Source organism: Prinia subflava, chromosome 11 (assembly GCF_021018805.1).
Source record: "Prinia subflava isolate CZ2003 ecotype Zambia chromosome 11, Cam_Psub_1.2, whole genome shotgun sequence".
NCBI lineage: Eukaryota > Metazoa > Chordata > Aves > Passeriformes > Cisticolidae > Prinia > Prinia subflava.
Genome location: NC_086257.1, coordinates 4,055,886 through 4,069,649, shown reverse-complemented (window position 1 = coordinate 4,069,649; position 13,764 = coordinate 4,055,886). Strand labels below are relative to the sequence as shown.

General features: G+C 45.9%; 1 protein-coding gene across 1 annotated transcript in view; it reads left to right on the top strand.

Moving 5' to 3' along the window:
* The first annotated feature begins 24 nt into the window (after positions 1-24).
* The window catches only part of HDLBP (high density lipoprotein binding protein), a 38,514-nt gene continuing 24,774 nt past the window's right edge, over positions 25-13,764 (top strand). The window contains exon 1 of the mRNA XM_063408728.1: positions 25-174. The gene's annotated coding sequence lies outside the window, so the exon portion shown is untranslated. The remainder of the gene's footprint in view (positions 175-13,764) is intronic.

Sequence of the window (13,764 nt, the reverse complement as noted above, 5' to 3'; positions counted from 1 at the left end):
GGGCGGTGCCGGGCCCCGCGCGCACGCGCGCGCCCCATCGCCATAGCAACCCGCTGGGACGGGGCGGGGCCGCCCGCATGTTGTAGGTCACGCACATCCCCTCTGCTGCACCAAGATGGCGGCCGGGCCGTCGGCCTCGTACCCAGCATAGGCTTCGCTGCGGGCCGACTAGAGGTAACGCCGGGCCCGGCGCGGGAGGGCGGGGGCGGGAGCGCCCCAGGTGAGCGGGAGGGAGGCGCGGGCCCGGCGCCGCGGCCGGGCGCGTTCCGTCGCCTGCAGCAAGATGGCGGCAGCGGCGAGAAGGGCAGCGGGCGGGATGTGCGGTGGGCGCCCGGCGCCGCTCTATGGTCGCGGCCGCTGCCATTGGCGCAGCGCGGGCCACGTGCCGCCGGCGCACCCCGCTCCGGGCCGGGGCGCGGGGGCCGCCCCGGGGCCCCGCTCCGCCGCCTCGGCGCCGGGGAGCGCCCCGGGACCACCCCGGAGCGGACAAAAGCCATGAGTCATGTCCCGCTTCCTTCCCCTGCGGCGGGTCGGCCGGGGCCGGGCCCGCGCCGCCGCTGAGGGGATGCGGCCGAGGAAGCGGTCGCCCTTCCCCCTCCTTTGGTTGGTGGTGGGTCCTGCCCTGTGCCCCCGGCCCGGACTGCTGCGGGCTCTCGGAGTGCAGTGGTCTCCATTCCCTCTGCTGCTGTCCCGAAAGCTGAGGCTGCGCCATGGGCCGTGGTGCGGGAGGGTTTTGGCCTCACCTGTGACACTGCAGGTAGCGTCAGCCGCCTCTGTGCATGACATGAGGGGAAATTCAGCCTCTGCTGACCCGCTGTCCCTGCCTGCAGTGTGGTTTTATTTCGGGTTATTTATAGACCGGGATGATCCAGCAATCCAGCAGCCCTGAAGAGGGTTAAGCACGGGGCGCTGATGATTCCTGAGCTATAGCTGAAATGGCACATGATAAGCAGCACTTCCCGTGGCGGCTTTCCCCAAGCAGGGGGGGAGGTTTTGTTACTGGCAAGAGTAATTTCTTGTGCTGAAAGACAAGAGATTGTGCTGGAAATATTGGTAATATAGCGATCAGTTAACTTGGAAGATGAGGCAAGGGCCTTGAATTCACTAAGTTTAGAATTTGAAACATTCTCAGTTCTGTGCCTGTGAAGTTAAGATTAGTAACATTCAGCCTCAAGGTGTTTGAAAGAGTAATTTCTTGTCTTATCCTGTTGTGTAATGCAGAGAAAAATCTGCACACTCATATGTGCTGCATTGCTTTATCACATGTTTTCTGTTCAGTAAGTAAGTGAAGAGCCTCCCTAGTGATTTAGTCTCCATTTTTCCTACTGGTTCTATTCTGACAACTGTCTTTAGTTAGAAGACAACAGATATTAGTATGGTTTGTGTTTTGTTGGGCTTTTTTTTCCAAATCTGACTTGGAAGTGGTGTTTTGTGTATTTTTTCGTGTGTGGGTTGGGTATACCTCTCAGTGGTAAAGGAACATATATCAGAGGTGAAGCAGGAAAGGAAGCAGTGGAGGTGTGTGTCTGCTAGAGCTCTGTCTCTAACCCTTTACCTGTTTAGATTCAAGCAGTTGGAAAAAAAATAGTCTTCGTATTTGTACATGGATTTTCATAAAGCGTGACCCAAGTCATAGGCAGAGCCATCCACAAGAAAACCACACAGCCTTTTTCACAAAGGTCCACAGCACAGTTTTACAGGGATCAGAGTGACAGGAGCAGGAAAAGCTCTCATCAGATATGGCAGTAACAGTAGCTGGTGGTATGTGACTGCAGGGTGGCAGAGGCACTGTAACCAGCCAGCCTGAGCTTTGCCACTGCTGCAAAGGAAGTCCGGATCCTTCTCAAAGGACAGTTTTCCAAGTAGCTTCTGTAAGAAAGATTGCTCCATGTTTGTTCCATGTAGATTATTCTGGTGTGTCTGCTGCTGGTAGTGTGATACACACTCCTGTCTCCTCCTTTGTGGTAAGTCAAGCTGAATTTTTCTGTTGGCTTCTTTTTTGTCTCTCCCCCAGCTTTACCTGATAGGGTGAAAAAATGGATGCATCTTATGATTTTGCAGGTTATTATGGTCCCTACTTTTTCATTAGTCTCACTTATCTAGACTGGGATAATGAGGGAGGTTTCCCCTTGAACCCGAATTAGATCATAATGTTGTTGTTTTTGGTTGTTGCACCGTGTAATGGTAACAATAGTAACTTGATTTTGGTAGGTTAGGAATAGTTTTTCTTAGTCAATTAGCTGGTCTTTTTCCATTTAACGTTAGGCTTCCTCTGAAGATAGTGTGGTCTGTTAGAAGAGAGCTTTGTAACCTTGGGCTTTCCATAGCTGTTATCTGAGTGGGAGCCATCCCAGACAAGGTGAATTGTGCAGTTTGCACCTTTTTGAAGAGAACTGGGATGTTTCACTGGTTGCAGTATTTTGGGTGATACTGCCTTTTCCAAAGCACAGTGTTCTCTTTGTATACAGCAGCTTGGTAAGCTAATACAAATGCACTTAGGATTGTGCTGCTGTGGAAGTTTGGGTAATTCATCCAATCACTACTGGTCAGATGGTCAGAGTAGTCAGCAGTGGCACTGGGACCAGTCCAGGACATTCAAACTGAATGCAGGTGTATGGTCAGAATCACAGGATCATTTAGGATGGAAAAGACCTCCAACATCATCAAGTTCAGCCATTCACCCAGCACGGATGTGTTCACCACTAATTCATTCCCCACGTGCCCTGTCCATACATCTCAAACTCTTCCAGGGATGGTGACTGATGGGTGCCTGTGCTGCTTCCCAATATCCAATCTAAACCTCCCCTTAGGAATGAATGGCTCACTTACCATAGCTTGAAGGGTTTTGGCAATTTGAATGGTGCATTTCTGTAGAGTATTATATTTATATGAAAATGTTTCTCTTTGAAAAAAAATCACTCAACAATGGTTTGACTTTGTTTTGTATTCAAGAATTCTACAGAAGGAAATCCTCAGGCCTATACTTTCAGAGCTTATGAAATAAACCTCAGAGTGAAATAATGAGACTGGCAAGTGTTTCCTTGGCTCTTTTGAACCCTTATGGGAATATTGTTACAGTCTTGACAAAGATACAGAGTAGTGGTGGCTTCCCCATCCCTGGAAATGTTTAAAGCCGGGTTAGATGGGACTTGTAGCAGCCTTGGGAAGTGGAAGGCTCCCCCCCCATGACAGATGTGGAATTGGATGGTGGTTAAGGTCCCTTCCAACCCAAACCAATCTGGGCCTCTGTGCACCACTGAAGAAGCTGCAACAGGGTTTTTAAAGCAGACTGAGAAAGGTGTGTTCATCCAGGAGATAACAAGTCTGACTTGTCCAGGAGCACGTTACTGAGAGGCCCAGAGCCTGTAGAACATCTGCAGCATGTGTCTGTGCAAGAACTAAGTAGGTGTTATTATATTAAAACGTGAAAACAGATAAAGAAGGGATAGGAAAATAAAACCCAGCTGCAGGACTAGGCCTCTGTTTCTCTTCCTAATTACCCTGCCTTTGAAAGCAGAATGCTGTACTGTAGCTTGCTGGGCTTTGCTCATGTTTTTTTATTTTACTTATTGTTTTTTTTATAGGCCTTTGGTCTAGAAGCTGTTCCTGCAGAGGCTGTGGTGTTGATTGTGGCCTGTGAAACTGCATTTGGAGTGGGAGGGAGGCCCTGGTCAGGAGGGCCTCCTGGGGAAGGGATTGCAGGGGACTTGGGACACCCGGAGCTGGCCTCTGGCCTCCACGTGTTCATGCTACACTGGCCATTAAGTCAAGAATCTCGTAGTGTGTCAGGAATCTAGGGCTTGTTTCAAGAGCTCTTTCCATTTTAGAAATTCCTAGGTTTAGAAGAACAATTTTGGCTTGCTAGCTTAACCTGAATGTGGAATTGCACCTGAGAGATTTGTGTTTGTTTGTATTTATCTGTCTTTTAGCTTTAAAAGAAAGCAGATTTTAGGATATTAACAGTCTATTAAAATTTTGTGATTTGCATTCCTGTCTTAAATGGAAAGTCCTGCATGCCTAATGACTCTAGTTATCTTTTTATGCATCTTCCTTCTGTGAGCTCATGTTGCCCCTTAGCTCTCATGGTGCAACTTCTGTGGAAGAATTCAGAAAGTCAGGTTGGAAAAAGATGTATTAATAAGTGAGGAGGAAAAGTTCCAGCCGAAGCAAGGAGAAAAACTGAGTTGGTAGAGGATTTATGTGTTTAAGGTTTTTAATTGCAACAAGGAGAAGTAATCAGGCTGTGTTAGTGTTCTGAGTTTGTTCAATAAAAAAGGTGTGTTAAAGCTCCCATAGTTAATTTGTCCTTGATTTAGGTGGTCTTTGGTGTTTCTGCCTATACAAGGTCTGATATTTTCCCAGCATTCTTGCAGAATCCAGGAATCATTTCTGTAGCTGCCACATAATAGATATTTTTCTTCGATCCTGCGGGTAGACTTCACTTGTCTCTCACGACTGGTTCTATGTTGTTGAATCTTACATCTGGTAGATCTTTCAAGCCTCAAAGATACCTACTAATATTTTTTCAAATTATTGCTAGATTTATTGGCACGTAAGTAACTTAAGTACTCGTAGGTGCTCGTGTGGGTGCAGAGGGCTGACCTTGGCCACAGCTGTGCCTGGGGGAGCTGCCTGTGTTGCTGAGGCAGCGAGGGAAGCATGTCACTCTTTTGTGAGGAGCAGGGGTTGCAGCAAGGAGGTATGGCCAGCTAGAGGCACAAAAGAGGCACTTGCAAAGCAGCAGGCAGAAAAAACCAGGGAGAAACCTGAGAGAAAAGATGGACCACAAAAGGCTCATCTAGAGGAAGTCATAATGAGTTTAACTTCAGTGGAAAAACAGCACTAGAAGAAGGGAAGGGATTGGTTCAGTAGCTGCAAGACACAAAGAAATGGTGACTCACAGCAAAAGTTTTGCCTTTGAGAGGATTGAATAGCACGGTCATATTTATGCGACCTCCTTTAAATGATGTCATTTAATTTAATTGCAAAATAAAATGGATTTACTTGTTGACGCAGAATGAAAGTAGTACCAGGTTTTCTTACACTCCACAGCACAGTGTCTGGAACTGTTTTCCAGCAACAGTTTTGCTGTTTTACTGATGATTTTTCAGTGATGAGAGAACCACTTGGGAGAAATTTGGGGATGGAACAGATAGATTTATTTAGCACTAATGGAAGAAAAGAGACACACCCATCCCTCTCCCCTGAAAAAAGATTCCAACAAAAAAAACAAGCATAAAAACAAGCATGAAAAAAAGGAAACAAAGCAAAACCAAGAAACAGAATTCTATAAGGAACTTGCTTATAAATGTATGTCAGTGTGATTCTGGTAAAAGTATTCACACATATAACTTGTATATGTATGCCACATCTTTGACCTGCATCAGAAATACTTGTGAAGGAGAGTTTCTGGGAGTCCTCATGTCATGGTAATTGATACTTGTGTGCTGTAGCTATGAATTCAGCAACATCACAGCAAATAACTGGATTTTAAGGAGGAAAGACTTGGAACCCTGTTGTGTTTTGACTATTACAATCCTGTTTGAAGGAGGCAGGACCCAGCCTTCTCTCTGTGTTGTTAAATTGATAGTTGCTTGTTGAGATCTCTCTCAAAGCCCATAAAGTGCTGTCTGACCCCAGGTCACACATCAGGATTCTGGTTTTACAGGAAGGTTACTGGAATCATCTCTCCCAGTAAATACCATGAGGCAGGTATAGCTGACTATCACAAAGGTAACCTCTGGCTTATTTTCATCAGGGACTGGATAACTGGAATAATCTTCTTAAATCATTCAAATTTCAGGCTTGGTTCCAGGTATTGGCACACAGCATGGGCATCTCTCCCCTGTCCCTTTTCCCCACCCATGTTAGTTTTGGTATTTCAAAGGTTTTACAACAAGTTGTTGAAAAATCTGCAGAGGCTTTTTTTTTTTTTCAGAGGAACACTGACTTGGTGGCCAGTGCTCAATTCAAGTGGTACCACCTGCTGTGGCATCACTTGCTAGTCCTCTTCTGCTTTTTTGTAGTCTCTTGTTTTTGTCTATCCCTGCATTTCTGGCACTGGGAGTTGAACTGGATATTTCACAAAATAAACTGGATATTTTCCAAAGATGAGTGACAAACAAAGCCTAGGGCAGGCTGTGTGGCCAGAACAGGGACCTCGGGCATGGGATGGGTACATGGATTGAGTTAGGAAAAAGGAAGAGAGTGAGGAACAAAAGCAAAGCCAGGGAAAGCCACAGTGAGGCAGGAGGCCAGGAATGATTGCAGTGGACTTATTACTGCTTGCCCCAGGAGCTGGGGGCATTTTTGTGTCTCCTGTGGGCACTGGAGATGGTGTGGACTGCCTGATTTCTCCTGCCTTTCTGAAAGAGGAGAGCAGGGTTCTGCTGTTTGTACCCCAGGCCCCAGCTGTTTCCATTCCTCAGGAGAAAGTTAAGCTTGCTGTTATCTCTGTGCCAGCGATAAAGTTGAAGGTAAACCTGTGCTGGAGCAGTTGAAAGGAAAGCTGAAAAGAACAACTCCCAGAGCAGGCAGGGTGGGAGTGGGAATGGGAATATATTATGGTTGACCTGCTAGTGCATATGCCTTTGTTTTCAAAGTGAATACTTCAGCAGTTGGTGCAGCGTGCTGGGATTTAGGTGTTTGGTCCTACAAGGACCCTTGGAATGTCTGGAGGATAGCAAGTTGTAGGTATATGACTATTGCTTAAAAGTGGAGCTGGTTATGTAGCGTTGAAGAAGCTTAAAACTGAATTTTTACTCTTGCTCTTACAAGTAGTTTCATGCAATCAAAATCCTGAGTAGATGGCTCTGTTGAATGCAGCGTAGCTGTGGGTAAAATGAGAGCAAGCACTGAGTAATTACAGAAAGTTAGAAGTCCTTCCAAATTTAGGAAACGGTACCTCTCTATTTTATTTGAAAACTCGTCTTGCTCAAGACACCATTTTATTAATCCAAAAGACAATAACCAAGTGGGTGGAGGACTGAGCAGTATGACGTATCAAAACAAACAAATTGTACCCAAAATGGTCCATGTCCTGTTCCACTTCAGCCCTAAGATGAGCAGGGTAGAACTGGGAATAATTCAGTTATGAAAAGGGGTTTTAAGCATAAAATAATATTATTTGTAACAATCAGGGGGAATAGTTTTACTCTGAGTTCTCTCTATCTCTCTTTCTCTCCTTTCATAGCAGGCTTAAAGTGGCCTTGCAAATTTGGAAGGGAAGACTGTCTGGGTTTTTCACTGTCAGTTTAGATCACCGTGATGTAATTCTGTCTAACACATGAAGAGCCTTTTGCTTGGCCTAGTAGAGATTAGGAATTAGTGCTTGTCTGTGGATACGCTGAGCCCCTGTTGCATGTGCTATGAATAGGACAAAGGGAAGGCAGTGCTTAAACAGTGAGGGTCAGAGCATTTTCCAAAGTGGTGGTTGGAATCAGATATTTACTTTAATGCTTTTTCAGAGGAGTTGTTGCTAAACTGAAGGTGGGTTTTTTTCATTTTTAAGTAGTTCTGTCCTGTTTCAAACAAAGCAGTACCCTCCCTGCAAGTTTCAGGCTTTTATTCTTTCAAGTGTTTTGTTTGTCACAATAACACTGAATTTCCTGGTTTCTAGTTTCAAGCTGCTTATTGCAACTGAAAGACAGAAATAAAGAAAAATGAAATTTAAGGAATAGAGAGTCTCGTGAAGCCATGTGACTTGGGAAACTGGAATTCAGAGCACACAGAAGTTTATAAAAATGGAGCTCTGCCATTCTCTTGAGTCTTCGTTATCCAATAAACATTATAAACTGAGGAATCTTTACAATCTTTCAAGGAGCCTTGAACAACTTTGCTGAGGTTTTTTTTTTATAATACGTCAAATGAAAGTAGCTAACCAAGATTAAAAAGAGCTGTAACCCAAACAAAACGGACAAAACCAAATGTCTGTTTACATTTTTGCTTAAGTTGCAATTTTTCTGCTCCTCCCCTGAAAAGTGGCATTGGGGAGGTCTCGTTTGGCACTGTTCTTTTTTTTTTTCTGTATATATTTATCTAATCAATGTGAAAAAAGTAGTTGTTATCATGTTTATAAACTGCTGTAAGCAAGTACTAAAATTTTGGCCTGCCAAACATCAGCTTAAGAGTACCTGGAGGAGGGTCTCAGTGGGTCTGGTGACAGGTTTGAGCTAAGGGACACAGTTGACTTTACATTTTCTCAGTATATGACAGTTAATGTGGAAAAAGGTAAGTTTAGGGCTTGCAAATCCCTTGCCTTTTCAAGCTAGGTGATGTATAATGGATGAGAGCTGCTGGCAGCACTTCTTTAAAAAAATTGCCACGTGTTCATTTTATATTGCAGCGCCAATGGAGAGAGAACAGGAGCCACTGAAAGGTAAACAAAAGAACTTCAACCCAGTAGCCAAAGGAGAGCGAAGTGAAAGTTTCCATTTGAAGAACAGAAAAAAAAATAGTGCAGAACAAAGCACGCACTATCTCCAAAATCCTCGTTCCTTGGGTAACTGGGGTATTAGCAGGCTTTGGGAAGCCCCTCTCAGCTTGCTAATCATGGAAGATTTTTGTTGTTCTGCAGTGCAGAATGGCAAGCAGGGCTGCAGCACCACTCTGAAAGCTCCTGGGAGTGATAAGCACACAGCGTGGTGGAAATTTAAACTAAAAGCAGGTCCAGGCCAGCATAAAGAGACAGCATTGAAATGTGAAGTTCTAACTGCAAGTAAGAAACCTTTTTTCACTGTAAGGATAGTCAGGTATTGGAATAGGTTGCCCAGAAAGTTTGTGCAGCTCTGAAGGTTTTCAAGAGCTGAGTGAGGAAAGCCCTGAATGCCCTGGTCTGAGCCTGCTTTGAGCAGGCCCCGGAGACTCTGACCTCCGTGTGTTGTCAGATATTCTGAATTTCTGTGATTTTTGTGCTGTTCCCACTTTCCAGGCAATATATTTGGAATCTTTGTTTTCTGAATCACTTTTTCCAGTCTTGAGTCAAAATAGTGTTTTGCTTTACTGTGAAACTGGAAGATACTGTATTTTACTGTATCCCTCATATTTATTCCTTGTCAAAATGTTTATTGGCTCCCAGAAGCCAGGAACTTGAAATTTGCTTCTACTCCTTAAAACTTCTACTCCTTTGCAACTTCTTGAAAGCCAAGTTTATGTTAAATCAGATTTCTCTCACAAGTGGAAGGGCAGACTCAGACTGATCCTCTGTGGCTTCCTTCTGCTTTGCTTTTGAATTGATTTTATTAAACAGTCCATTGATTTTTTTTTTTTCCTTCATCATCTCTGAAAAGGCATTTGTTTTGTCACAGCACCTGATACCCAAGGATCACAGCATTCTGAGCAACTTGAAATGAAATAACGAGTCCACAGAGAAAATCAAGATGCTGTGGGTGCACAACCAGGGCAACTAAGAGAATTTTGCTGGTCAATTCACCAAATCTGCAGCAAATCTAAAAGCAGAGCTTGATTCTCTTTACTACGTTCTTTGTTCAGTTTTTTTTTCAGTAAATCTCATTTTCTCAGAGTGTCCCTGTGTAAAACCAGTAGTCAGAAGGCCTGATGCTCCTTGTTCACACTAGAACTCTATCCACACCAGTAGGTTGTTGCTGTTCTTCCTACCTATTCTGCATGCCCTTTGTTACAGAGCACCCTGTGATATAGGCTAGGAAGGGCAGTGCATATATTCTTTGCTAGCTGATGGTTGCCTAACTTTATTGTCAGAGTGCCCAGGAAATAAGTCTAAGACCCATATTTTCCTTCAGTATCAAGTCAGCTTTTCTGCTCCTGCAAGAGCATTGCCCTCAATAGACAGTGCAGGTTACCAGGAGAGAGGAAAGCACCCACCTGGGACCCTGTATTTTACACCACCCAGATGCTGTGTGAGACAAACACACACAGTCACTCATCTTCCTTCCACCACCCTCTCTTCTTCACAGTATCACTAAGTGCTTGGAGCTGGGATTAGTGTCTAGGCTTGGTTTAGACTTTTCTCTTTCTACATATAATTCTCTAATTGGCTGTTTACAGTGGGTCTCTGGAGGTGGTGGGGCTGCATTAAGTACAGCCAAGGGGCAGAATTTAGCCTACAGAATCATTTCTTGCCAGCACTGATTGTGAATGGGGAAAATAGGTGTCTGATTTGCACATCCATGGAACTTTTCTTCCTCATGGCAGATAAGTAAAAACTAGTCTCAAAGTCAGAGACATAAGCAATGTGGACTCATGTTCAGTCATTTCTTACGGTGAAACTTTTTTTATTCTCTCAGCAGAACTATCTGTATAGTTTGACTCCTAACTTCAGTTTAACAGAGATTTTTCTGTAGAAATGCAGATGTTCTGTTGGAAGATCCCCTGGCGAGCCACAGCCATAGCTGTAGAGCTGAGACACGTATCCTGCTTTGGCTGAGAACGTCAGTACTCTGGCATACAAGTGCCCTGCATCCTGAATCCTCTTTTGCTTGCTTTTTCTAGTGTGATGTAAAGTATACCCCCATCCCTTCTCTCTTAATGCCACTGCCAAGGGATGTGCTGAAATGGATGCTTTTGGGGGGTAGCTCCTTTGTGGTGTTCTCTGATTTGAGTGTGTGGGATAAGCACCCAGAGTACAAAAAGGGTGCTTATTTGTACAGTTTTAGAAATCTGGAGTTATATTTAACAGGAAATAAAATCACAGCACACACTCTTTGGAACATACTTGGGTTGCTTTCCAAATCAGGCTTTTGGTTTCTGGCAGGAAAAATAGAACTCTCTTATAACAACAGAAAATACAAATAGGCTAGAAGAAATGCATTGCAAAATCCCAGCTCAGCTGAGGGTAGATGTGCCAGGAAAGACCAACCTTTTTGCTCCCGTAGTTTAAGGTGCAGCTTTCTTTCCCTTCCCCAAGAGCTCTGGGGTGAAGTTATCATGGAAAGCTTCTTAACTCCTCAACCTTGCCTTCACATGGGTGAACATATGTTCCAAAAAAAACAAGCTCCAAACCAGTTCAGTGTTAGTTTTATCTCTGTGCGTGTTTGATGTTTTTGCCGGTCCCATTCCTGTGTCCTCCCTCGGACTGGTGATATGAGCTGCCAGTCTGATAAGCCATGGAAACTACACACTGCCCAATCCCTTACCCTTTCTGCCACCCCTTGGTGTTCTCTTTGGGACACTTCTTTTTCAACTGTTCTAACAAGTCATGAAATTGAAGCCTGTTGTAATGCTGCCAAAATACAGGTTGGTTGAGGGGGAGTGGTAGTTTAGTGTTTGTCAAGGAGTTGGGTACCTTCTGTCTCCATTCTCCCCAGCTACCAAAAATCCCTTCACGTGGCTTACAGAGGAGCCATTTTACACACATCTTCATAACAAGTGTATTTTAAATTTATTTTTTAATGTGAGACTGCATTTTTGGGCAAGTGAGTAGACAGAAAAGACCTGAAGTAATTCCTGCAACCCCCACTCTGCCCATACTCCATAGCCTCATTGAAGAAGAGGTATGGGATGGAACATGGATGGTCAATGTGCTGATAAGGAGCAGGAGGTTGAAATAAGCTTCATGGCACCCTCTAAATGTGCTTCTGTCCATGCACAGGACACTTATGTACTTACTGAATGTGGGAGGAAAGGTGCACTCTTCCCCCCATGCACGCACCTCTGTCCCTGTGGAAGATCTTCGTCTTAGGAGAACAGCCTGTGACAGGTTTCCCTCAGCAGAAATCATTTGAGGGTAACACATAGTGAGGTGCTCTAGGCCTTCCAGTAGCTTCTAGCACTGGCAGGCTTTCCTCTCACCACTTGCAACGGCAAATAAAGGAAGAGCAACAGGCAGGGGAAGATTGCCTCTTAAGAAGACCTGGAGAGAAAGCTGTGATAGAAGCCAGAAATCCATAATGATCTGGCAGCCCATGGCTGCAGCAGCACTACACAGAGAAAGCAGAAGAGAGCTGTGCTGTTATCCCAGAGGCACAAGGTGGCATGTCCCCACAGAGGGCCCCTGCTAAACCAGATAATGAGGTAGAGTTGAGGGAGAATGGTGTTGGTGCCTTGGTAAGATGCTGTAGGCTGGAGGTTGTGATGCTTCTTTAGTTCCCTGGCACAGGGGATCATGGTACTTACTCGTGTTAGAGTTAATTGGAAGTTCGAGTGTTGAGAGGAGCCTGCCTGCTTTGCACTGGAGAGATAAACACGAGGGAGCAAAAAGCACCTGAAAAGCATCCTGCACCTTAAGCAAGATTGAGTCCCAAATTGCAATACCCTGCACTGGAGGAGCTGAGGTTTGCCCAGGTCCTGGAACTCTGCTTTTGCATGAGCCACCAAATGCCGTGGTAAGCACCAGGCTGCTCGTGGGCCTTACAGGTGCTTGTGGCATCCACAGCCCAGGTGGTTGTGTCAGAGCAGCCAGAGCCAGCTCCTGGAGCAGATGTGAAGTGGCAGCAGTTCTTGCTGCCTTTCTGTGGAGAAGCCCATGCTCGGAGTGGTGTTCCTGCATCCTCACAGAGATAACAGCCTTTCTGAGGAGGCGGAGATAGACCACCGAGGTGCCTGGCCATGGTGTCAGTTCTAGACTGTTCTCCTCTGTTCAGCAGACTTCCCGATTTCACCCACAGGTGAATTGTTTGTGTCAAAAAACTCAAGTGCTTGGATGATGTCCTCCCAGCCGTAAGATAAAAAGAGGAGAAACCTACTCTTGTTTATTAACAAATAATAATTTTACTGAAGGATAAATACCATCCATGTTTCCATAAATATAGTGCATGAAATCTCTAAAATTTACTGTGTGTAATGAAAAGCAGTTATCCCAAAGACCTCAATTTTTCGTGGGCAGAGCTCCACAGAGCAGCTTCTTTCATTTTGTTTGCTCGGATCTGGGAGTGCTCTCTTTCAAAGTGGGAATGAGAAAACCAGTCACTAAGTGTAAGTTATGAATTATAAGATTAATGCTGTGTAGGAAAATGAGTTAATGCAAAAATCAGTTCAAATTCGATGTATTTTTACACTGATGACATGGGTTTATTCCTTGGTTCCCTGAGTATGCCGAGCTAATAATTAAAAACATTTATATTGCACAAAGTAATAAACATCCTCTGTGCAGGAAAGGAGGGTATTGTGTTTGCTGGCTTGCCTTTGCCCTCCTTCACTCTTCCCCATTGCTAAATTAGAGACTGGAATAAGAAGAGGGGCTCTTTCTTTTTTACTTTTCTGGGGAATAGGGGTTGGGTTTAGGGGTTTTCTGTGGGTTTGTTTGTGTGTTTTTCCCTGCTCCTGCTCTTACTTTGGCCCTTCTGCTCTGACACGGTCTCTGCAGGAGGCGGCGGCTCTGGGGGCCACCTGGGGCCTCTCTGTCCCTCTGCACTCCGGGCAGGCGCCCCCGGTGTTCGCTCTCTTCTCTAAGCCCTGGTTTTCAGGCTAATCAGAGCCCTCAGGAGCCACTGCTCACTAATCCTGCGTGAAACCGGGCTTGACCAAAGTGGGTAGTCCTGAGCTCTGGGGCCGTAAGGGGCTGGGTCAGGGCCCGCGGGCGGTTCGGTGCCGCAGCAGCCCCAGCCTCGCCTGCCGCGGGGCTGCGGTCGGGAGGCGCGTTCCGGGGCGCATCCGCAGGGAAGGTGGAAAGGGCCTGTACCGCGGCCCCCGGGGCGGGCCCGAGGGCGCAGAGCGGGCGGTGGCCACCCGCGCCTCGCTTCCCTGGCCGTGCGCCCCGCGGGCCGGCGGCAGCGGGGCCGCCAGCAGAGCCGCAGGCTCGGCCGTGGCGGGCCGGCCCCGGCAGCGCAGGGCACGCGTGGCGGGCCGGCC